The sequence below is a fragment of the Cyprinodon variegatus genome, unplaced genomic scaffold (genome assembly GCF_000732505.1).
Source record: "Cyprinodon variegatus isolate N-32 unplaced genomic scaffold, C_variegatus-1.0 Scaffold25, whole genome shotgun sequence".
Lineage (NCBI taxonomy): Eukaryota > Metazoa > Chordata > Actinopteri > Cyprinodontiformes > Cyprinodontidae > Cyprinodon > Cyprinodon variegatus.
The window spans coordinates 1,995,970-2,019,434 of record NW_015150478.1 but is presented as its reverse complement, the minus strand read 5'-3'; positions in this window follow the sequence as shown (position 1 = coordinate 2,019,434).

Here is a 23,465-nt window from a genome sequence, read left to right as displayed (position 1 = left end):
TATATATATATATATATATATATATATATATATATATATATATATATATATATTATAATCAATCTGATTTATTTGGGGGATTTTAAACAGTTCCTTGAAAACCTTTTCACAGCTTCACTCTGGGTTTAAAGACATTTGGCATTTAATACACGAAAGAGATTAATCTTAATTAATTATTCTCATCAAGGGTACTTCTATGTGTGTTCCCACTAATTAAATGGAAAATAAATTTACATGTTATTCATAGAAAGCAGCCTCTACCCCCATCCAATCTCGCGCTGAAAGTGTTAGTAGACTTTAGATGACAGCCTGACAACCGGATGAGTTTGGGAACCTATGTAAAATGAGAGTCGTTGGAAAAGGTCAAAGAAATGAAGGCTTCCTAAGTAAATTGTTGAAGGCTGGCTGGGATCTCAACTTTGGTAAGACTTCATTTAATAGTACTCACATACCAAGTAGGCCTCAGCATTCCCTCTGCCCGTTTTTCCTCACTTTGACAAATCCGTTCAACAACTGACATCTGTTTGAATTCAAGAGAAAAAGCTGAGATTCTGGTATTCCTTTCATGCACCTCAGTTTATTTTCTTCTCTTTCTTGATTAAAACGGTTGCTGGTCGCCCCATCCTCACAAGCTCTGATCCAGTAGACACTCAGCAGAGCACATAACTGGGAATAAATCTGGAATCAGAGGGATATTTTCTGGTAGGACGCTTGGCCAAATGGAGAAATCTATCAATCAGTGGTCACTTGCAAACACCTCGGAGGGAAAGAAAAGGAGAAGTGCACGCAGGGAGAAAAGAGAGGGGAGAAGAGGACGACATCACCGTGCAATGTGCTCCCTCAGCACAGCTTCTCAGATGTGGTCTGGCACCTAGTTCACAAAGCCATCCAGATCCACACATTGCCTTCATATATCTCTGGAACAGGGGTGAGTGGAGAGTGTGTGATGGCCGAGGAATGAAGGGGGGGCAAAAAGTGGGAGTGGATGACAGAGAAGAAATAGGAGCGGTGGGTAGCACTTGAGCAGGGAAGGGGGGCTTATAAGAAGAAAGCGAAGCGCGTGTCTTTGAGTTTACTCACACTGAGTCGCTGCCAGAAACTTTAGACCACATAAGCGATTCACTTTTGTCATCTTTGCTGACCCAGTCCCATGTAAAAGATTGATGAGCGAGATGATGAACTAAAATAAACCAATCTCGCAGTCACTCATACAGACAGACAGCCATGGAGCAGACAAGCAGGCCCTCTTCAGTGAGCAAAACCAGGCGCAGAGTCTCTTTGGCCAAGATCACCCCTCCTCTCCTTTCCTTCCCCTCTTAAACGGTCATTCAGTAGCAGCCTGCTGCCCTCTTTTGTCTAAACAATGGCTTTACTGAACAAACAGGATTAAAGTTTTACAAGTTTTTAAGAAAAAGGCCTAACCAAAATATTCATAGACCCTTCCTCAATATTTTATGCTACAATCACAAACTTCTACAATATTTTTCATTCATGAATTTCAGGAGTCTTTAACTAGAAATCATGTGATATGCATTTGAATTCAGCCCCGAGTGTCAACATTTTTTAAGTCCAATTTGCTTACAGATACAGCTGAAAATCTTTAAGGGTATGTCTGTACCAAAGCTTGCCACTTTCATTAAGAAAGAAGCGCAGGCTTGTTTAGATAAAATGTAGAACAAGGTGATCATCTTTTTTTTACATCAATTTGTTTGATTCTCAGTTGAATTTTCTACAGTGTGTTTAGGGTAAACAATCTCCTGGAAGGTGAATCAACAGCCAGACTCAAATTTTCTGCAGCTCTTAATTCAAGGATTACCCAGTGTTCAATTCCACCAATCTGAGTATAAATTCTGTTAAGTTTCCCCGTCCCTTTAGTCTAAATAAATGACTATATGATCCCGGCTTCATTGTGTTTCACTGTTGTTTTTGGTCGTACATGCTTACTGTTTCACATGCATCCCCAGTAATTTCAAATCTCCTAATGTTTCATGATATGGCTGCTCAATGGTGTTAATAAAATTCAAATGTCATGTATTGCATTAACAAACCTTGAAACACATAAAACACATCACTACAATGGGTGAAAATAGCTGTCGTGAAGTGCTCTGAAATAACAAACGCCAGAAACCGCTGCAAGAGTTCTGCACAAGACTACTGTTCTGACTGAATGATCACTCTTCTCTCTGTGCGTGAGGAAAACCTCCTCACTGTCTGGCCACTGTCAAATCCTTAACTGTGTTTGCCAATCAGCATCGAGCAGCCAGCTTCACGACCCGCCCCTGTTCCATAGACCCCCTAAGAGGTTTAGCCTCACTGGAAGTGACATGTTTTGGTGTGTTATCCAATCAAGACTCCTCTTAAGCGCAACGCCTCACAGTGATTACTCATAGAGGCTGACCGCTAACCCTAATGCTCCAGAGCGGAGGGAAGTTCATGTTCGAGAGCAGAATAAACAGATGATTAATGTGCAACACACCAATGAAATCGGGTGCATTTTTGTGTGTATTTAATGCAGTTTAATGACTACATTTATGAAGTTTTTTTTGTTTTTTGTTTTTACCAGAAATTTGATTAAATTTACAGAGGAGATTTAGCCTCCCTAGAATTGAATGAGAAATTTCCACTGTTGTTGGTCTGACTAGATTATCTTCCTTTCACATGTTTGAAGTTTTCCTTATTTGGCATGCTAAACTTCCTGCTACTTTTCCATGAAAGGCCAGATTGCAGGAATAATAGTTTTCTTATGGAATATTTTCCCTCGTGAGCTGAGTATCAGTGCAGCTCCTCCAAGGTAACCATCGGCCTCTTGATTGGGTATCAGTTTAATCCTAAATTTGCGAAGCCTGCTTAAGTGGAAAACCATATAATAGAAGTTTTGCAATGGTTTCACATTTTTTCCACACTATTTTTCAGATGAACTAATCAGCTCTATTTGAAATGTTCCAATGCATGATTATACATGATTTGTCTGCATTGTTCCTTGGTCTTCATGATGCTCTATTGTTCTCCAACAAACCTTCAGATGAACAGTTATAGAATATAGCTCAATTTTTTGCATTTGCATTTTTCAATTTAAAAATATTTTTTGATTATTAGGATTACCTGCACAGATTATCCTCTATTAGTCTTAATCCCCAAAATATACACAGACATTTGTTACAAAATGGCAGAAGAAATGAGGGGTGCAAAAACTTTTAACTTACACTAAAAGGATGGATTTCTATTTTCATTTAAAATAATTTTTCCTATGACCAGGAAATACACACAGCATATCCAGCATCTGAATTATGAAACAGTTTTAAATACACAATGTGTTACAAATATATGATGTAATTGCACCACTTAGTGCTTCCTCTAAGCCTCAACAGTATACAGAGCAGTGGCTTTTATGAATCCATAAAATGACGTCTTGTTTTAACGAGAAAAGAAATTCATTGCTACCGTAATTGGTAAGTGCCCAAATCATTAAGCCCTAATGCGGGGCATTTCCTTTGGAGGTAGTTTCCATTTAAGAGACAAGTGTCTAATTGGTGAGTTGTTGAAAAGCACCACTACCTCCCCAGAGATCGTTTCGGAAATCATATAGAGGATAATTCCCTTTCAATTAAAAGCCACACTATTCTAGGTTTTGATTTAATTGAATGCGCTTATTCAAATTGAGAGGGTGGGTTGGGGGTAGTCGGGAGGTGGGGTTCAGCACCATGATTCCATTAAGGTTGGAATATTATGAGGCCAGTGCAAAAATATCACTCTGTCCCAGGAAAATAGAGCAATATCAGAAACAGATTGCTGGAAAGACAGAACACTCCAAAGTAGACGGCGGCCGGCACGGCTGCAGATTGGATAAACAATGTTCCGAGGAGAAAGCATAATGCTGAATAAAGATGGCCTGCCGCCACCACTGCCGCCATCCTATTTGAATATTATGGGAATTAATTTGTCAGCCGCCTGTGAACAGTGCGACTATTTGTCTGGAGACTGAAAAGATTGCCGTTTTCAAAGAAACGCATGTGTAGAATATTACACGAGTAAAGCAGCAGTTTGGGTAAAACACGGTTTCAGTGGGAAATATTGGTGGCTACCAGGTCTTTGACTGGTTAGCACAACGCCTGGAGCCAATTCAATTTTATTAGAATTGCAGCTCAGGAAAAGGACTCAAAACTTGGTAAAATTACAAATCTAGTTTCTTAAGAAAAAAAAAAGAAGAAAAAGCTAAAAAAGTTATCTCCATCGCCCCATCTCACTGTTTGTTCAGTCAACTCTCCCGCTCCCTCCCCTCCTCCCACCTCCTCTCCCTGGCAGGTGTCACACCCACACTGTGGCCTCTTGGCTGCAGTAGCAGTGCAGAGTGCAGAGATAAGGGCTGTACGGAGACAAGCGCACATCCTGTATGAGGTTAGGGCCCCACCAGCAGTGCACTCCGCTGCAATGTATGTACAAGTGTGCGTGAGTGTGTGTGTGTATGTGCGACCGCAGGCTTCTTCCCGTCTCCACGCCAATGAGGACAGAGCCTGCGGTTGCCAGGCGCAGGTGTGTGTGTGAGCAGCGACAAAGAGAGACCTGAGAAACTCCGCCGTGTTCTGATCTCATGGTCGTTTTGATAAGTCTGCGCGCAAACAAGGTCAGGGAGGGTTAGGCGGCCCTGCCGTTATGACGGCGGTCTACAGTCGTGATCTCACTGTACTCTCCAGCTTTCAACTCCCCTCAGAGAGGCTTGTCTGCGGTTTCTGAGATGAAAATGCTCGGCACAAAGGTTTCATTGTCTATTTCATTGTCAAATATCCTCACAGATCTTTTCCTTCTGTTTTTCTTGTCGCACTCTGGAGGGAGGGGGAGGCCTGTGAAACTTGTTGGTGGGCCAGGATTGAAATTCAAATCATAGTCGCGGAGCCATTTATCAAAGATGGTGTGTGCATAAGCTGAACTTTGACAGCCCGAAAAATCTGAGTTTATTCACTCTTTCCGCGCAGTTCGTGGAACTAAGATGCCCTCTCATGGCTGCACGAGCACGCACATGGCGAGGGAAAAGTGAAAGCGAATCTCCCTCAAACTGAGCGAGGATGGACGTGTTCAGTGTGGCAACGACACACGTTGTCAGCACTGAGAGGCGTTTGAGCTTCCTGCTCTGTACTGTAAATCTCTCAGCCTTCATCCGAACCTCGCTGTGAGGTCTAATGTAGGCATCATCGTTGCTGCTGACGTGTGTCTATAAGGAAAAATCTGTGTTTACCAGCTTTGTGTGAACTTATGAATTTATGTATGCACATGTGTGATAACAAATTTTCCAATATAGCTAAAGCTGTGATATTGCTTGCAACTACTGAAGTTTATGCATGCTTGGCAGCCTCAAACACACACAAACACACACACACCGGATATCATCTACAGGCCATCTCACAGGCCATCCCATCAAAGGAGCGACTATTTCTCCCTCTTCCCTCCCCCCCTAAATCTGACACTGCTCTCATAATAAGCAGCCTTGCATATCAGCTCAGTGGCAAAAAGATGCAACTGCTCAACTGCTGAGAAGAAGAGGAGAAAAGGAGGTAGGAAGTGAAGGGAAAAGGAAAGAGGAAGGTGAGGTGGAGGTGCGGGGAGTGTGGATAGAAATCGCAAAGACTTCTGTCACTTCATGAAAAATAGCTTCCCCTTTGGACGGAACTTCACAGGCCACAATCAAGCGCTGCCAAGACGCTGCAATCGTGGCAAATCAAGTCAGCATCTATTAATAATATTTCTGGGGCTGCTGCGGTGAGTGCGCGCCGTGTCCTCCCGCTGTCACAGCCCCGTGATGGAGCGCTGCCTTTATCTCAGCCCTGGCACGCTTCTGTCACCGTGATAAACAATTCACACACAAATATGAATAAGGATCCTCCCAGTAGGCCCCTGCACACCCTGCCTTTTCCCCCCTCATTTTGCTAGATGGGGGGAATGTAATCTTCGAGCTTGGTCTTCGCTCTCCCCTTTTCCTCCCTTTCCCACTCTCTCTATCACCCCTCTTCTCTCCATCTATCTCATCTTTCCCCCTCTTTTTCCCCTGCACACCCTCCCTCCGTTACCTCTGCCACCTCCTTTCTCTTTCTTTTCAATCTGTCTTTCAAAGATATGTAAATGACCTCGAGATGGGACCCCAGCGCGTAGGTGGTGTAGCGTGAATGTCAAAGCCCGGGCCTGTGAACCCTGCACACTTGCGAGCACGTTCACACACATGCACGGACACATCAACACACATACTCTTGCACTGTAGTAAAGATGTCTACTTTGCATGCTCACTCGCCAATCAGTTGGTTGGATATATCTTAAGAGGCACCCAAAGTAAAATAAAAATAAAAAGCTCACATAGGCATAAATGACGAGCTCAGATTTCTTTGTATCTTTCTGCGCTGTCACCGTTAAGTCACAGTCCAGTTGTAAGGCAGCTCTTCTGAAACTCCATCAATTAAAATTTCTCGAAATTAGTGAGTGAAAAGTGATAATTAATGGATGAGCCTTTGTGTTTCGTTTCACTGCCTGCCAGCTGTGCCGACTGCCATTCTGAACGCCACCTTTAATGCTGTAATTATTCAAAGATAATTCTCTATTTAAATATTTTCAAAAGAAAAGAAACATTTGCTGGCACCTCAGTAAAGACATAGGCCTTAAAACCTTGTTTTCCTTTTAGCAGAATTTAAAATAAAAAAAATAGGCTGTTGGTTGTAAAATTGGTGAAAATGTGGTAAAAAATTATTGTTTTTAATTAAAAACAGTTAAATCAACAGTTGCAGTAAACTAGGCAATTCATTTATTTCATATTAATTTGTTTAAGCTTATCTATCTTTGGAACTTTTATTCATAATCAAAGATATCCTGTCTCCCTGAGGTGAGAATGCACTAGAAGTTTTTTTTTTTTTTACCCTCATATTTTGGCAAATATTTTATAATAGGATTATGTGGGACAATACTGAAGATATGACACCCTGTTATTATGTAAAATAGTCAGAATACAGCTTGTATGCGGTATTGTTTGTACAACATTGCAAGTTTATTCTAAAATAAAACCCAGCCATAAATGTCTACACTATTTGTAGGTAAAGTGTCCAATCCTCAGCATTTTGTATGTCTGCCATTAGTTTCCTGCAGTGCCCTAGCTCTTGTTGGCACAGCGTTCGCTAGACCTCTACAGGTTCCTAGTTCCCTTCTCCATGGAAGTGTCACAGGAACTGGTGGAAATTAGAAACTTCTTGCTCCTCAGCCTCACATTCAGGAGGTTGTACATCTGAACATGTGCACAGCAATCTTTGTAGATCACATGCAACATGCACAATTATTGTACTTAATGAAAAAAATGCCATGAGCAATTTAGCACAATTTATTCTAAATATTTGAAGATCAGGCTCTTAGTTCCTTTGGCAAGATGGTGGTCATCTTGCAGGTTGATTTCTGATTATTGTATGGAGAAGGGGCAAAATTTTTCATTTCAGGGAAAGATACATACTGTGATTGAGCAAACTGTTTGAAAACAAAAAACATAAAGTAAATTATGGTTTATTGGAGCAGGGCTGACAGCTGTGATTCTTTCTCCATCAAATTGTCTTTTTTTCACAGTGGCACAGTGCATTCGCACAAATGTAATGATGAAACCGTTTTTCATCTGATCCTATCTGCATAAGTAACCACATGCTTACTTCAAGCACCCGGCTTATTGGCTGACAATCATAACAGAAGCCTTCACTGAGCTGAACAATGGAAGTATATAAATTAACTGCAAGGGCACTTTATAGGCACCTTTGGAGGCCATATTGAGGGCTTCGCATCTGAATCCAAACTACCAGGACATTTCAAATCAAATATTAGATAAACAGTCAAATTAAGATATACATCCTTGGGAAAAAATGTGGGCTAAAAGAAAAGAAGCCATAAAAATGGAGCCATGCCTCTGGATTTTCTAGTAACAGTGTATCCAAAGAGCGGTCCCCGGGACATTTGCTACCCTCCCTCAAAACATTTTTTTGTGCAGTTCATGATCACAATTACAAATTTTTGCAAGTTTAGCCCACCAGCACAGGCAATGAAATCATTATTGTGGGGCCAAAGGTTACCTGAAACATTGAAACCCTTTTGTGTGTTACTGAAATTAAGTTATAATCCTTATATCTTTGAAAAGAAACACATACTCTTGAAACAGATTTAATAGAGAAAGTAAAAATTAGTGGCCCATATAAAAAGACAAGTTAATGTTTTTCTTTAACAAAGCAGCCTAAAAAATGCAGAATGAAAAAAAAGTGCATGTCTGATTTTAGTTTTTAAAAACCCACAATGACTTCCTTTTTTTCTGTAATTGCATATAAATATTCTCATCTCACTCACAGCTTTTTGATAATGTTACTTTTTGCCTGAGTGGTAAAGATTGTATGTTTTATAGGTCTAGAGAGATTGTACAACCATGACTGGTCAAATATCAGCTCCCTCTTGCTTACACTTTGTATAATATTAGAGGATGGAACTCTGTTACTTTGGAAACAAGATTTATTGTTGTAAGATTTGTGAATTCACAAACTCTTGAAAGCCCATCTTACAAGGTGCCAGCAGATGCTTTCTGCTTGATACAAAAATGTTTCAGACCAATCAAATGCAGCAAAGTGTATGATGTCAACGTTTCAACCAGAAGTGGAAGGATGAGGCAAAACAAACATGGCTGCACCAGTTTTAGTTGGAATACCTTCTATTTATTTTTTTTTAAATTACCAAAGGACACGATTTTTGTCTTTGTTAATGGGAAAGATGGTTGTATATTTCTTTTGACTCATTCGATTTCATTTATCGGTTAACTCTGTCAATTGTGAAACAAATCAAGTTGTTACTGCTGCTTTGACTGGCTAAAAAGGGTCAAGAGACAGGTACCCAATCAGCAAAAAGAACTGTACTACATGTCCCTCCCTTTTACGGACACTTTCTACAGGAGCCTTCCCAGATTGATATGTGTAGTTACATTTGAAATCTTCTCAATCTCAATTAGTTACAGAAGACAAAAAAAATTGGGCTACCAGCAATTGGTTCACTTATTATTCTATTAAAGTCAAATTCTTAACTATTTGGGTTTTTTTTGTTGTCTGTATTTTTATGTTTAATAAAAGTTATTCACATTGAGTTGTGTGACTGAGAGAACATGTTAAAAAATAGTTTTCAGGTTGCCAGGTAATTTACTTGCATCTATAAAATGATATGGGAACAAAATTGATATTAAAAAATGATTGTTCATCGAAGAAAAGCCTTCAAGACGTCACATATATTCCTCCATCACTTTGCTGTCAAACAGCACAGACGACCCCTCACTTTCTGTCATATACTGCCTCTCATAACCAAACCCAAAGGCAAGTTAAGTTAAAAAAAGAATACTTTAAAGTGGTTATATCGGGGAGGAGTGAGCACTACGGTAAGCCTAGTTTGACATTTTGGATCTATATCTTATTTCCACTGCAACCCTGAAATATATCTCTTTGTGTTAATAAGTTGTGAGACAGGATGTATTGCTGTGCCCTTCTACATTTAACAGTCCTGATACACTTAAAACTCCCAATATGAGGCTCAGGTTCATTGTAATTAGACGTTGCGGTGCTTAAGCGTTTCGTTCATTAATTTCGTAAAAAAAATAATTATAGAATGGGACAAATTTCCTTTTTGGATGGACTCATTTAAAGCAGAAACACTGCTGTGTAAAGGATTTGGCGAAACAATAATACCATTACTGCCGCATGACTCCTAATTTAAGTCTCAGTTGTGCTGTAATTGTTAGGCCCCTGAAAAATGGACTTCAGTTTTAGCTTTGCAGGCTAATTCTTATGTTAACTAAGCTTATGTTCTATGGGAGAAAAGACAGTAGTGATTAATATTACTAAAACCATCTACTCAGCCACTTTCTAATTCTGCAAATTATCGAGAGTTTATTTGTTGTTATTTTTTTAATTCTATAAAATTAGAGGGATTGTGCCTTTTTTAGTTTTATTTTAGGTTTGAAGTGGTTTATTTTAGTGCAAGGTTCTTTTTGCTATAGATTTATGTTCAGCCTGAAATTGGAATTGCAGAGTGCCAAGATGGAAATGTGTATTTAAAAATTTTATAAGTTCAGAAAATAAGTTTTCTTCCAACCCTGACCTTTTAAGCCAAGATGGCTGCCCTACATGTAAAATGGTAAAGGCTACTATAAGTAAAATACTTCTTTTAACATTTGGGATTTACTTTAGAACTCTTTTAGCGTACCTATGGTTACACTGCTTAAAAGGATAAGTTCCTTAAATTCAGATTGTTGTGGATTTGTATTGCTAAAAGTGGTAAGATGTGGATGTGGAATTAATTATATGCTCTTATTACAAAATTTGGTTATGTAAAGTGCAGAGCTATCTTCAATTCCAAAATCCATAGTAGACAGAATGCAGTATTATTCTATGAATGTATAAACCAGCTGTTCCCTGAAAACTTCTGATGGTTATTAGAGAAAAAAGCATCATACTGGACATCGCATTGAGAAATGTGGGTTTCAGATGAACTGAGAGTTATCCAACTAAGGTTTTGCTGAGACATGAATGCCAAACTAAACTGAAAGGCATGAAAAGGTGACTATCAATCCAATAAGTAGCACAGAGGATCATGTTAACCAGTGATGTAACACAGTACAAATACTTTGTTACCTTATGGAGGTAGAATTATTTATTTTAAGACACAGTTTTTACTTATACTCCTTTTTGCAGTTTTCTCTACTTTTTACTTCTTGCATTTAACAAATAGATTTATTTTGTTACATTTGAGCTTATTTTCGTTATGGCCTGTTGGTATTTAAAAAAGATATAACCAGAAAATGTATTTATTTCTGGTGGGAGTCAGTGCTGCACCAACTTGTTAAGCAATTACCAAAATAAATAGATTTTCAAGATGATGCCAAGTTAAATTTGAGACTGTTACCATTAGTTATAAAACTACGAAAATTAAGGAATTTTAGGAAATAATCATCCAGAATTGTAGAAAATGTTCCTATAATAGGGTAGTGCAGTAACCAGGATAATGTTTAAAGCATCTCTTCTTTACATTTTTGATGCTTTACTTTTACACTTTACATACAGTAGTTTTAAAAGAGGTACTTTTACACTTTCACTTGAGTGAAAAGCTTAAGTTGATACTCTAGCTTCTACAAAAGTATTTTAAAAAAGTAGGATTAAACTTCTACTTGAGTAATATTACTTTTACATCTAATACTATTGACACCTCTGATTTTAATAATAATGAATAAGTCATCAGGGCAAATCAAGGGATGGGGAGCAAGTCTCAAGACCATTTTCTTGTCTCTGTCTTGGGATGTGATATGATGCCTCAGTCTTGGTATTGGTCTCATATTGTTGGGCCTCGAAAAACCTGGTCCGGGATGGTTTGGGAACCTGTTGTTTGTTTTTCACAAAGAACACATAACTCTTTTTTAATTGTTCTCTGCAAACACCGATAAGGAAAAATCACAATCTTATAATAATAAATCTAAATGAAGCCAATATGTTGTGCTTTTACAAAAAAAAAAACGGTTAGCTGTTGCTTTAGATAAGTTGACATGTTACAAAATGCATTTTAAACAAAAAGTTTTAGAAACTTATCAAGTTTTCATTAGTATTAAACATATTCTTTATAATTCATATAACAAACCTTTATCAATCTGAGGTTTCTTTAATCAATCAACATGTAACATGTTTTCATCGTAAACTGATTTACTCTGTTTGGTAATTGTTTAATGATGCATGGTTGCATTTAATAATGCACTACTTTATTATGATGTTTACATAATAAAAAGACTTGGTGCAATAAATTATTAAAATCAATAAATACAGTAGATAACTCAATAAATACATCTGGCCAGGACAGTGGTGCAGTGTTCAGCACTTTTGCCCTGAATGTCTTGGGTTTACGCTGTTGAATAGCAACTTTTGCATGTAGTTTGCATGTTCTCCTCATATATATGGGTTCCTTTTAGGTAATGAATCTTCCAAGTTGTAGCTTGACTGTTGCACGATGACAGCTGGAGACCATTCTTCCTATGACCCTGAAAGGTTAAACAGATATAGATAGTGGATTGATGTGTGGATAAATGACCAAAATTGTGCTGTAGAGACAACTTGCCATTATAACTGCTATGAAAGGTGGTTCCACAAATGTAACAGAATTTGCAAAAGACTTTATAGAATATGTTTGTAATGTGGATTTAAAATGATTCATTGATAAATGTGGAAAAGTTTATATGATAGAACAGCTCTTTCTAAGGCACTGTACTGTATGAATTAGGTAATACTCTCATAGCGTATGTACCCCTACTGTATATATCGCCTTACAGGACAGAAGGTGTACAGGAAGTAAACATTTTCTAACATTTGCTATTGTTTTATAGTGAATACTTCACCTTCAGAGTACTTACCTTAACACTTCTTGCTGATCCAAAGGAAACAAACAGTTGTTCTCTTACTCTGACAGACACTTTTTCAAATGTTTTCCTGTGAGCAATCTTTTTTCTCTGTGGAGTGCAGTAACACCATTCACACCTGGTCTGTTCGGTGTCTAATTGTCACCGGCTGCTCCCTACCAGGCCAAGTCTCTCTGTGTCCGTGATGTAATTTTGCATTTCCGCAAAGAAACATCCAAAGAGGCCTAAATGAGATTTCACTCAGCAGGACTGAGCCTGCGGTGGGGTGCTGATGATGAATGTATTGTAAGATTGATTAGCGCCAGTGAGAAGTGTGGCGGATATGGCCACCAGAAGTGTGTCTGTCTGTGTGTGTGTGTCCGTGAGACAAAAAGCTAAGGGTTTAGTGTTGCAAGTGTGTATGGTTAAGTGCACTGCTATGTGTGATCTGTGCGTGTGTGTTTGGATTGACTGCAAAGAGTGTCATTCAGGTGAGAAATGAGACAAGCTGGAGAGCTGAGAGGGGGGAAAAAGCGTGAAGTAAGAGACAAACAAGATCTCTCCTTCATAAATTCAATATATATTGAGACCATCAAATATTAGCATAAAACAAACCTAACAACCCACGTTATATAGTCTTCATTCTTGGGGAAAAAATATATCTCCCTGACTCGAGATACCTTCACATATTTCCAGCTCTCAATGATTGGAGATCACCTGTCATGTTCTATGTAGAGTTGAAGTGATGCTTCTTACTCAGCCTTGATTTAAGACGAAGGTATTTGTGTCTGAACAAATCTTCCATAGGACAAAAGTGAGAACTCATCACGAGAACTTCTCTATCCTTGTCACAACTGATGAATTTATTTTTCCCTCACCACAAACAGTCAGATTTCAGCACTAAATATAGGACTAAATAGCCTGACTCTACAGCGGGTGAAATGATTCAAACTGATATATAATGTGAGCAAATCATCCATTGGATTAAGCTTTATTTGTCAATGTCATAAGAAATTACGATGGTGTCTTATTATTCAACGGTTTCACTTTAAAAAGTTACTACTGACATTTGGCTTATACTTGTTTAAAATATATATATATTTTGTTTTTAGGTTCAACATAAGCCAATAAAAGTTCTGCTGATTTCTACACTGGAAAAACGATCTAGAAATAAGTAAAGATTTCTTGAATTAAGTGTATTTACCCTTGATTTGAGTAGGTAAATGAGATAGTTTGCCAATGGAATCAGTATTTTTACTCTTAAAATAAGATAATTAGATAATATTCACTTGAAATAAGACAATGCAATTGTCTTTTCTTATCTTAAATCTGTTTTTATTAATTAGTACTATTGTTTGTCCTGTACAGCACTTTTGTGCAGTTTTATACCTGTTTTTAAAGTGCTATATAAATAAATTTGACATTGACATTGACATAAATCTAAATTGTCTTGTTCCATTGGCAAGATGTCTCTTTTATCTCCTCAATTCAAGACGAATGCACTTATTTTAAGAAAAAATTACTTATCTAGATTTAGATTTTTTGCAGTGTAAAGCATGATCACAAGTTTACATTGTCAAAGTTCTCTTTTTTTTATTTAAAAGTGCACATGCACTACTTATGTAAGAGAGAATAGAGGGAATATCACATCCTGTTTATATGCTGCTGCATTAATGTAAGGCTTAGATGGAATTATTTGGCTTCAGCACTGATGCCTCACAGCTGGAGTATATTGGCTGTTGTGAGTTTCCTTCAGAAATTCTGCTTTTCTTTCAAAGTCCATAGATAGTATCTAAAGCCATGAAGCCATTTAGGAGAAAATGTTATCCTGATTTTAGCTCATGCATTTGAAAAAGAAATTTTTAATAGGATTTTTATTCTTTAAAAGTTAAAATAATATTTACAGATATATTGTATCATTTGCTGTTATTTTTTTATGGTGTAATGATTTTTATGGCTGCACCTTAGCCAAAATACAAAAACAAACACTGGCAGATAAATTCTTTTCAACAGCTCATTGCAGTTTATATCATCACTTTTTATGGCTCTGCTTTTTTATGGAATAACACATATATAATAAGCCAATTGGTGCTGGTTAATAAGATGGAGGTTCTGCCAGTTTGCATTCTGCTGCTATAAAGATCATTTTATAAGTAAATCTAGTTTTTTTCTCAATCTGATGTTCCAAAGTTTGCTGCTATCAGAATCAAAAACACCAAGGAAGAGTGCTGTATTGCTAGTTTCCTTCAGGGGCACTAAGCAGGTCTGCCTACCTGAAGGTAACTGGTTACACAGTGTTGCTTTAATATCCTGATACCATTCCGTTCTACTGCTGAACAACAACAAAAAAACTTTATGAATATAAGTGCTAGCATAGTCTTTCTTATTTGTTTTAATATTTTCTTTTTGTTGTTGTGAATCAGATATTGTTCCCCTTTCTTCAGTAGTGCTAGGATAGTCCAACCCACCCAACCACTCATCCCTGTTTCTTTTACAGTCACAAAAAGTTCTAGAAACTGAGTTGATGTAAGTTTAATTTAAAGTTTTCAATCAACCTCATTTTTATTAATATAATCAGAGAGAAGGCCTGGGATACAGAAAGGAGGTAAAACACATCCATACATTTAAGAAACACAGGCAGCAGCACATTCCCCAGAAGAAACAAAAGCTCATGGCTCAAAGAGGACTAATTTCTCACAGTCTTCTGTCATGATTAAACAGTAATATGTAATAGTCTCTTGTAGTTGTATTTCATTTTGTTGTGTAATCTCTGACATATGTGCCTTACGATTTTCACAATTTATTTTAATTTCTGTTTCCACATTAAGAACACAATATTGTTCTCCCTTTCATATCCTTTCTTTCACCTTTTCCCTTTTTTTCCTGTTTTTCCTTTCCTTTTCTATTTACATTGCAGTGTCCATATAATCTGTAATACTCCCTACATGAATAATAATAAAGCTATCTATATGTATCAATTAAGTTGAACACTATGGCGATAGCCGTACTGCTCCACTTGTAAAAGCAAAACCTTTTAAGCTCTTTTTTGGCATCAAGACAATTATTCTTATTGCCACATTGCCAGACAGGACACTGTAAAAAAACAAAAAAAAAACAAACATTGGTGATTCATTTTATTGCAATTAGATGTGATTGACCTAAGAAAAATAACATTTGTGAAGTGAAAGCATACTTGGTTAAAATGAAGAATTCCAAAGTTGATTCACAAACTTTTATTCTGCCCTATTTACTCTAAAATCCCCAAATAAAACCCAGATCAACCAGTTGTCCTTGAAGAAAATGACTAAACAATGGATCCCTGTGTGTAATGTAATCCCAGTATAAGTCCATCTGTTCTAAGAAGGCCTCAGAGGTTTGTCAAAGGACATTAGTAAACACACAGCATCATGAAGACTAAGGGATCCAGAGAGGTTAGAGAAGAAGATGTAGTGAGGTGGAAAGCAGAGTTGGATTATGAAAATATGTCAAGCAAAAAGCATTACAAGGAGCATACTTCAATCCATCATCTGAAAATGGGGAAAAAATACAGAACTACTGTAAACATACCAAGACACAACTACACTCCAAAATTAAGGCTGAGCATGGATGGTTCTCATGGTAGTCCCCATGGTAACACTGGAGGGGCTTTAGAGATCTACAGCTCAGGTGGGGAAATCTGTTGACGGGACAGCTGTTAGTTTTAATCTCCACAAGTTTATCTTTCTGAATTGATAGAAAGACAAATGAAATCTTGAACAAACATTTATTGAAGCCTGAAAAAGACTCAAAACTTGAGCATTGATTCAGCTTAGAGCATCCAGTGTATTAAAATGGCCTTGTCAAAACCCTCACCTTCTAAACACACACCTAAGAAGCTTCAAAAAGACCTTCAAGGCTAAGCTATTTTATTGATAATGAAGGACAAAATCTTCAGTTCCTAGACGAAAAGACAAAGCCCTAGACTTCATGCTTTAACTTTACTGAAACGTTCTACAAGTACGTTTATTTCCACTTTAGAATAATGCACCACTTTGTGTTTGTATATTACATAAGCTCTAATGTTAATACCGTATGTTGTTGTAAAGTGAAAAAGATATATTTAGAAGTGTCCCTTTAATCTCCATTTGCTGTCTTATTCTGAACCTGTCTGTGATGCAGTGCTGTTGAAAAGATAGAATAAGTTAAGTTTCATACAGGGCAAACATTTCATATGGCTCCAATTTGGCCGAGCCTATCAACAGTGAGAAGCTCTTGACATCATATCCGCAAAAAATCAGGTGCTCAGTCCAAGTTTATTGTTACTGAAACCGCTAGTCAGTACAACATTATTTCTGTCATCTAATAATAAAAAAAAAAAAAGAAAATGAGGAAAATTGTGAAAACCTGAAGAGCAGATTGGAGCCAAAAAAAACATAAAATTATTCTCTAAAAGTACATTCTGTATCTGATTTCTGATGTCGGCTAGTAGCTTTAATTTCTTGAGTTTAAATCCAAACTGCATTTAGCAATGAGCCCCCTTTGTGATGAAAAAAGGCATCCCTGTTCTTCTAGGTTCTGTTTGAACAAAATCTGATGGCTTAGTTTCAAGTAAACACATATTCACTCCAGCTGTGAAACAGTGGCTTCATTCAACAAAACAGATGTGAATAATATATTTTTAAAACATATGCATGCCCTCAAATTTACTAATCAGAGATAATGATGAGACAATACAAGTTCCATCGATATGAGGCAAAAACATAACATTATAATTAGATTTAATCATTGCATTTAAAAGCACAACCCATTCAGAACACATAGAGGAATGGCTGAGATCCCAATTGTGTGGGGTTTGAGATTGAGGTTAACCTCTGTTTACATTTCCAAAATACATTCAATGACACTAGTGAAATAAACATATCCTAACTGTAAGCTAAATCTGTATTTTCTTTTTTTTCCCTTGATAATTTAAACTTTTGATGTCCTTATGGACCTGGAATCCAAAGCAAACAATCCATGTGATTTTTATTTGAGCAAATATGTTGTCTTTTTGCATTTGGTAAAGATAAGAAGGGAAAAAGTCTCTGCAGACTTTGCTGCTGGAACTTAGCCCTCACTGTAGAAGCCGAAAATGCCGCACGGACAATTCCCCACACTCGGCTTTTAATGGCCGTACACAGAGGCAATAATCATAAAAAGCCAGGGTCTCTTTTTGAATGGGTACTGACATTCGTCTCCTACAGTAACCACAGCTCCAGCACTGGGCAATTTCCCCTCAACATGCAAAACTGTGAGGACAAAATGTGGGACCTGCCATTCTCCATGCATATTAAAGACACTTGTCATCAAGACGTCACCCAGGAGCTATGAGAACAAGAGGTACAGTTCCTCCGAGACAGACTCACTCACCATCAAAACCATGAAATTAGACCCAGGAAAATATCCTTGTGATGGGAAAAATGCTACACTTTAGTGCATTTTGCATATAAAAAAAACTGAAACGGATGCATGTAAATTGCCTGTGCCACAAAGACAAATTGGTAATTCAGGTTTGGAATGAAAATGACACTAAAGTGCAAAAAGGAAATGGTGCAGCATGAAAGGAATAAGGGTTGTTAAAATGTCACATTTGAGATTCGGTGCCTTTAGGAATCGAGATGTATTGTTAGAGGAAATGTGATAAACGCAAGCCAAATGTACGGGTAGCAAATAGAGCTCCGTGTATACCACGTTGTCTTAGTCAACGAGCTCAGAGCAACGCCCACAGAACAGACACATACTGATGAATGCACAATTTGTGGTTATATGCTTCCTTGCACCTTTCTTTTAGGAACTCATACGTTTTCTCTATAATGACAAAAAAAGGGAGCGTTTACCCACACAGTGACATTCATAGAACGGATGAAAACGAAATGTTGAGTTGTTCAAAGCAATGACAGATTTCAAAAACACAGGAGGTGCTTATGTAGTTGCTTTGAGTGCAGTGAAACAGAAATGTTAATGCTTGAAATCCACGCCACTGATGATGTTTGAGCAGATAAACCTTTTTATACAATTAGCACTAGTGCCAGCAGCAACAGAAAATTCCATTTAGTTTCTTTGTTGCTTTTTACTTTCCTTTTATAGTGATGCAAAAACAAGTGTACCGCCACTACAGATTCCCCTCTTTTTTGTTAATCTTAAATATTTTAAATCTTTAGTTGTGATGTGGAACAAAATGTACCTGAGCAAATACAACAGGAAGCTTTTGAGTAATAATTGCATTAGTTAAGGTTAAAAAAACCCTATTCATACTAACCTGACTTCGAGTAAAAAAAAATGAATTCCCCGAACTCTTTAGTATTTGTGGCTGGCGAAGAGTCTTTCACATGACTGTGAAGGCGTATGAGCCCACTCTGTTTTATTGAAATGATTTAATTCAGCCATATAGGGTGTTTTTAAACATGTATGTTTTTTGATAAAGTCATGCTACGGAGTGGATTTAATTTTAGACTTTTAAGCCTATCTAAATTCAAAGAAAAGTTTTGCGCCATTCAGAGGTGTATTTGCTGGTTTCATTCCATTATTATTATTCTGCTACATACCAAAGTGCGTTTGACCTAAAAGTGTTTAAATAAAGACCATTCTTTCAAAGTCGTTTGTCAAGAACTTAAAGGAGCACAATCGTATTCCCACCAACATGTTTTAACTAGATTTATTTCTCTTAAATCTCGGTGTTAGTGTGACACAAGATGCATCAACTAAAGTTAGACATTTGCCCCTTCAGTTTGTAAAATGTTTTACAACAGTCTGGGCAAACATGAGAATGTGATTTTTATCCATTTGGGCAGCAGTGGTTCTGGTTGATGAATTTCATTCAGTTTATTTTAGGTGCTTTAAAGGTAGTTCTGGGTCATTTTTGTATGTGACCATCTTACTGTATCAAAAGGCTCAACACTGCCTTATTGGGGTTGAAGGCGGTCACTGAGTTTTGCTGGAGCCCCTAAGCCTTTTAAAGACTCGGCAGATGTTTCCAGACTGATAAAAACCATCACTTTAATTTGCTTGTGCTGCTGCATTTCTTTAGATCCAAGCATGATGTTTAAACTCTTTTAGCCCTCCAAAAAAATGTGGTCAATCAACAAGGGGGATGGATTATTCGCATTGGGCCAGATTGGTCTGGGTGGATCTTTCACTTTAAAAACATTAAACCACCAATGTAAAGCTTCCCTTTTTACTCACTCCTTTTATCTTTGTCTTGCATATTTTTTTACATTATGTGAAAGATTTTGGGGACAAAAATGCAAAGATCCAGTTTATCTGTGAGGACCAAAAAACTTATGCAGCTTGCCATATATGATGCAAAGAAGCCGGGTTATTTCATCTATATGAGGACACCCCCTTCTATTGGTTTGTCCCTGGGCTTCTCAGTGCCCAAGACCAGTGCCCTCCAGGATGACAAATGGCCTTAATGAAATTGGACAACTCAGCATACATGCATAAAAGGATGTTAAATATTGATAGTGAAGATCAACGTAGCGGTGCATATTCCCCTCTTTAATATTTTAAGTGTCAGACAGCCCTATTGTCTATCTATTGGGGGGGACTGAAGGATGGAGGTGGGGGGGTAAATCACCGTCTGTGTCCCCCAGGTCTCTTTGAGACACATATGATGGCCAAGGCAGCATTCATTCTGCTACGAATGACAGCACTCAGGTCCGCACTTTGCATATATGCGCAACCAAAGTGAGTCAAGGCGGGCCTTTTCATAAATTTTCATTCAGATCTTGCAGGTTTATGCATTTTGAGGACACTGCATGTAAGCAAGCACATATGACTGAATATTCTAACAGCAAGTTTTCTCCAGCTGCAAATAGCCCACGCTGAAAGCTTATGATAAACATAAATGTGATTTGATTTGCAGCATAACGGATCAATCTCGGGACTTTGTGTTGATCAATGCCCTTGGAGTCTCCTATGCATCTCCTTGCCTTTAATGTATTAATCATTTCTCACTTCTAAAGTTATGACACATTGTGTAATCACAAATTGTGCGCACATGCCAACACTGTAGCATACAGTATAGTTATCACAGTAGCTGTACTGTACCTCCAGGGCGTGTCATTGCGCCGCACAGTAGCAAAGGCAAAGATCACATGAATAACCATTATTCAAATCGATTCAAATTAGGGGGGCACTCAAAGTAATCGGCTAATATCGTACAAAGAAAAAAATCAATTCTACTCCCATTTGGACACAATTGAATGCTTCTGAAGAGGGCAATTATTAAACACACAGATCAGATCCATAATTGGCCAGGGAGGGGGATATATTGTCATGAGGCCTAATGCACTTCCACCGAGCCAAGAGCCCCGAGAGACTCTTACTGTGAGCTAGTTTGTGTGGCAGCAGTAGAATTAGCTGGCAGCAGATAGGCTGTGGACCTGCCAGGGGTTTAGAAAGGGTTACAAAAGGTGGAATATGCAACTCCAATGTGGTGTTGCAAGGCCCCGTCTGCCATAACCATCCTCCATCCCTCTCGCCACAACCCCCACCCCTTCTATTTCTACATACCCTGGAGGCTTATTCACTTTTGGTCCCTGACACACCGGAGGGATGACCCTGGGAATCTCATTATGCATATAGCCAAAGCATGCCCCCCCCTAGCACCAATGGAACCACTGCTAAAGCCACCATCAACCCAGCCCCCCCACTAATGCATTTGCATACAGAAGACAGACCAAATAAGGTAATAAATCAGCGGCCTATATTCAAATGCTTTGCAGGGAGATTGAAACCCCTGCATACACTCCTTCAAGTAAATTCACCCACATGCGGTGGAGTCAGATACCCATTCTCATCAGCGGACACAGGCGCTGCATCCACCGGACACCTAGATATAAATATATATCCCGCTTCACTGCATTGCCAAGGGAGCGAACCACCTCAATATATCAATATACATATGCTTATATCTCATATGCCTTAGGCAAACTAGCTACCTTGGTTATAAGGCTGTGCTTTCATGGCACCCGAAGGTCACTGCTCACACTGAGAGTGGGGAGGACAATTTGAATATTGCACTTAATGTAGGTCTTTGGACAGCAACTCTTCCCAATTCTCTTTTCCTCATCAATAATAAAATTGCAGTGAACATGATAATCAAAGCAATTTCCTTAAGGTGGGATTACAGAGGGTTTCAATTTTCTTACAGAAGGCCAACATGTAATCTAGCCGTGTTTTTTTTTTTGTGTCGCCAACAAAGTGTTACTTTACTTTTTCTTTAAAGCATTGTGATTCACAGGCAACGTGAAAGAAGTGGGTAACAGCCTTGCTCATGCTTGATATGGCTGATTACAAAAGTCTGAGAATAAATAAATAGGACTGTCTGGCTGTTGTGTATGCTTGAATAGGACACAGTGAGATGGAATAATAAAATCAAATCTCCTAAACAGAGTAAGATATATTTGTGTGAGTGTGGCTGGGTGTGTGCGCTAGTGCTGACTGGCACAATAAAGCGGGCCCACTATGATTGCATTATGATCTGGTGGAAAATGAATTCTGCTTAACAAGCCGACCACCCCGTTCAGACGCACACAACCAGCCCCACCACCACACTTACTTCCATTCCATTATTTCCAATAAAAATAGGAAGAAAAAAAAAAGATGCATTTTTAAGATACATGCAAATAGCGATCCATCAATCAATTTGTTGGTCCCAAAACTACCATCAAAGGGGCAGGGGCTGTGAAGTATGCAATTCCCCATCAACAAATGGAGGATTGAAGCAGAATCCTTCAAGCTTAATTAATGGGAAGTCTGCCACTATTACTTGGTTTGTTTAACGCGCCTCACACAGAGGGCAAGTTGTCCTTTTTTGAATCAGTGCACCGAATTCCACTTGTTCAACATCACTGAACTGCTTTTCATGCAAAAAAAACAATCCATCTCATTTTTAATCCTTACCCCTCGTGGGTCGGCATGTCATTATTTTGATCCCCCACGTACAATGGCTTCACACATTCATATCGCATCACTCAGAGAGTCTGTGGCAGTAATTATCACAAGGCAGAGATTTCTATTTGGAGAATAACTACCTTCCGTTAGGAAGAGGCTCTGAGGCAGTAATTTCTGTTTCATCCTAAAGTTCAGCCCCAAATACCGCTCTTCTCCAGATAGCCAATTACATCTCAGTAAACAGTGAGCGCACCGCTATTTTTATTGAGGCATCATTGCAAATCTATAATAAAAACTAACAAATGAAGGAAAAAAACCCACAAAGTTTGTTCAAAAGCGTCAATCTTGAACTTTATGTAGGGAGCCAAAATGGAAATGAGTCAATGTAAATAATGGTTTAATAAAATCCCCCCCAGTGTAAATCCAACATGAAATTCGCCAAAATGCAGGAAACTTTTCAGCCTCTTGAGCTAATAACTGGTAACAGGGAGAGGGCTTAAACAAAAGATCAGTCAAGCGTTCATTTGAATATTCAAATCCTTTTTAATAAAACTCAGCTTGATTCATTTCCCGTAGATTTGCCAAAAACGCTCACTTTGAATTGGAAAGAACATTATTTGAATTTTTCTGCTGAAAAGAAAGACAGAGGATGAGGAAGTATTCACCTGTTAAAGGCCATTGTCTCGAGGCGTGAATATTAGCCTGTATTTAAATAGTAAAAACCAGACTTTTGCACTCACACACCCATAAAATAAAATGAGTATGTTAAGATATTTGCATTAGTCAAAACCATTACAAAGCACAAGGCCTTCTGCAAAAATATTTTTGTCTGTTTTCTACACTTTATATACGTACATATCTAACAAGGTATTCAATTGCAATCTTTTAAATCTAAAATAACAATCTATAGTCCATTTAATGCCCTTTTAATATAGATTCATTAGATATAGATACATATGAAGATTTGATCAAATGAAAATAACAATATTTGCATCTTTTTTTATACACTCACACATTTACTGGATAAACTGCAAGATGAGTTTGGCTATGCTGTGGCTAATAATCAGTAAACTAGTATTTAGCAGTGTAACCACTGTTTCTGAAAATATATTTTCATCTGCACAAAGTTGAGTCAAGCAGC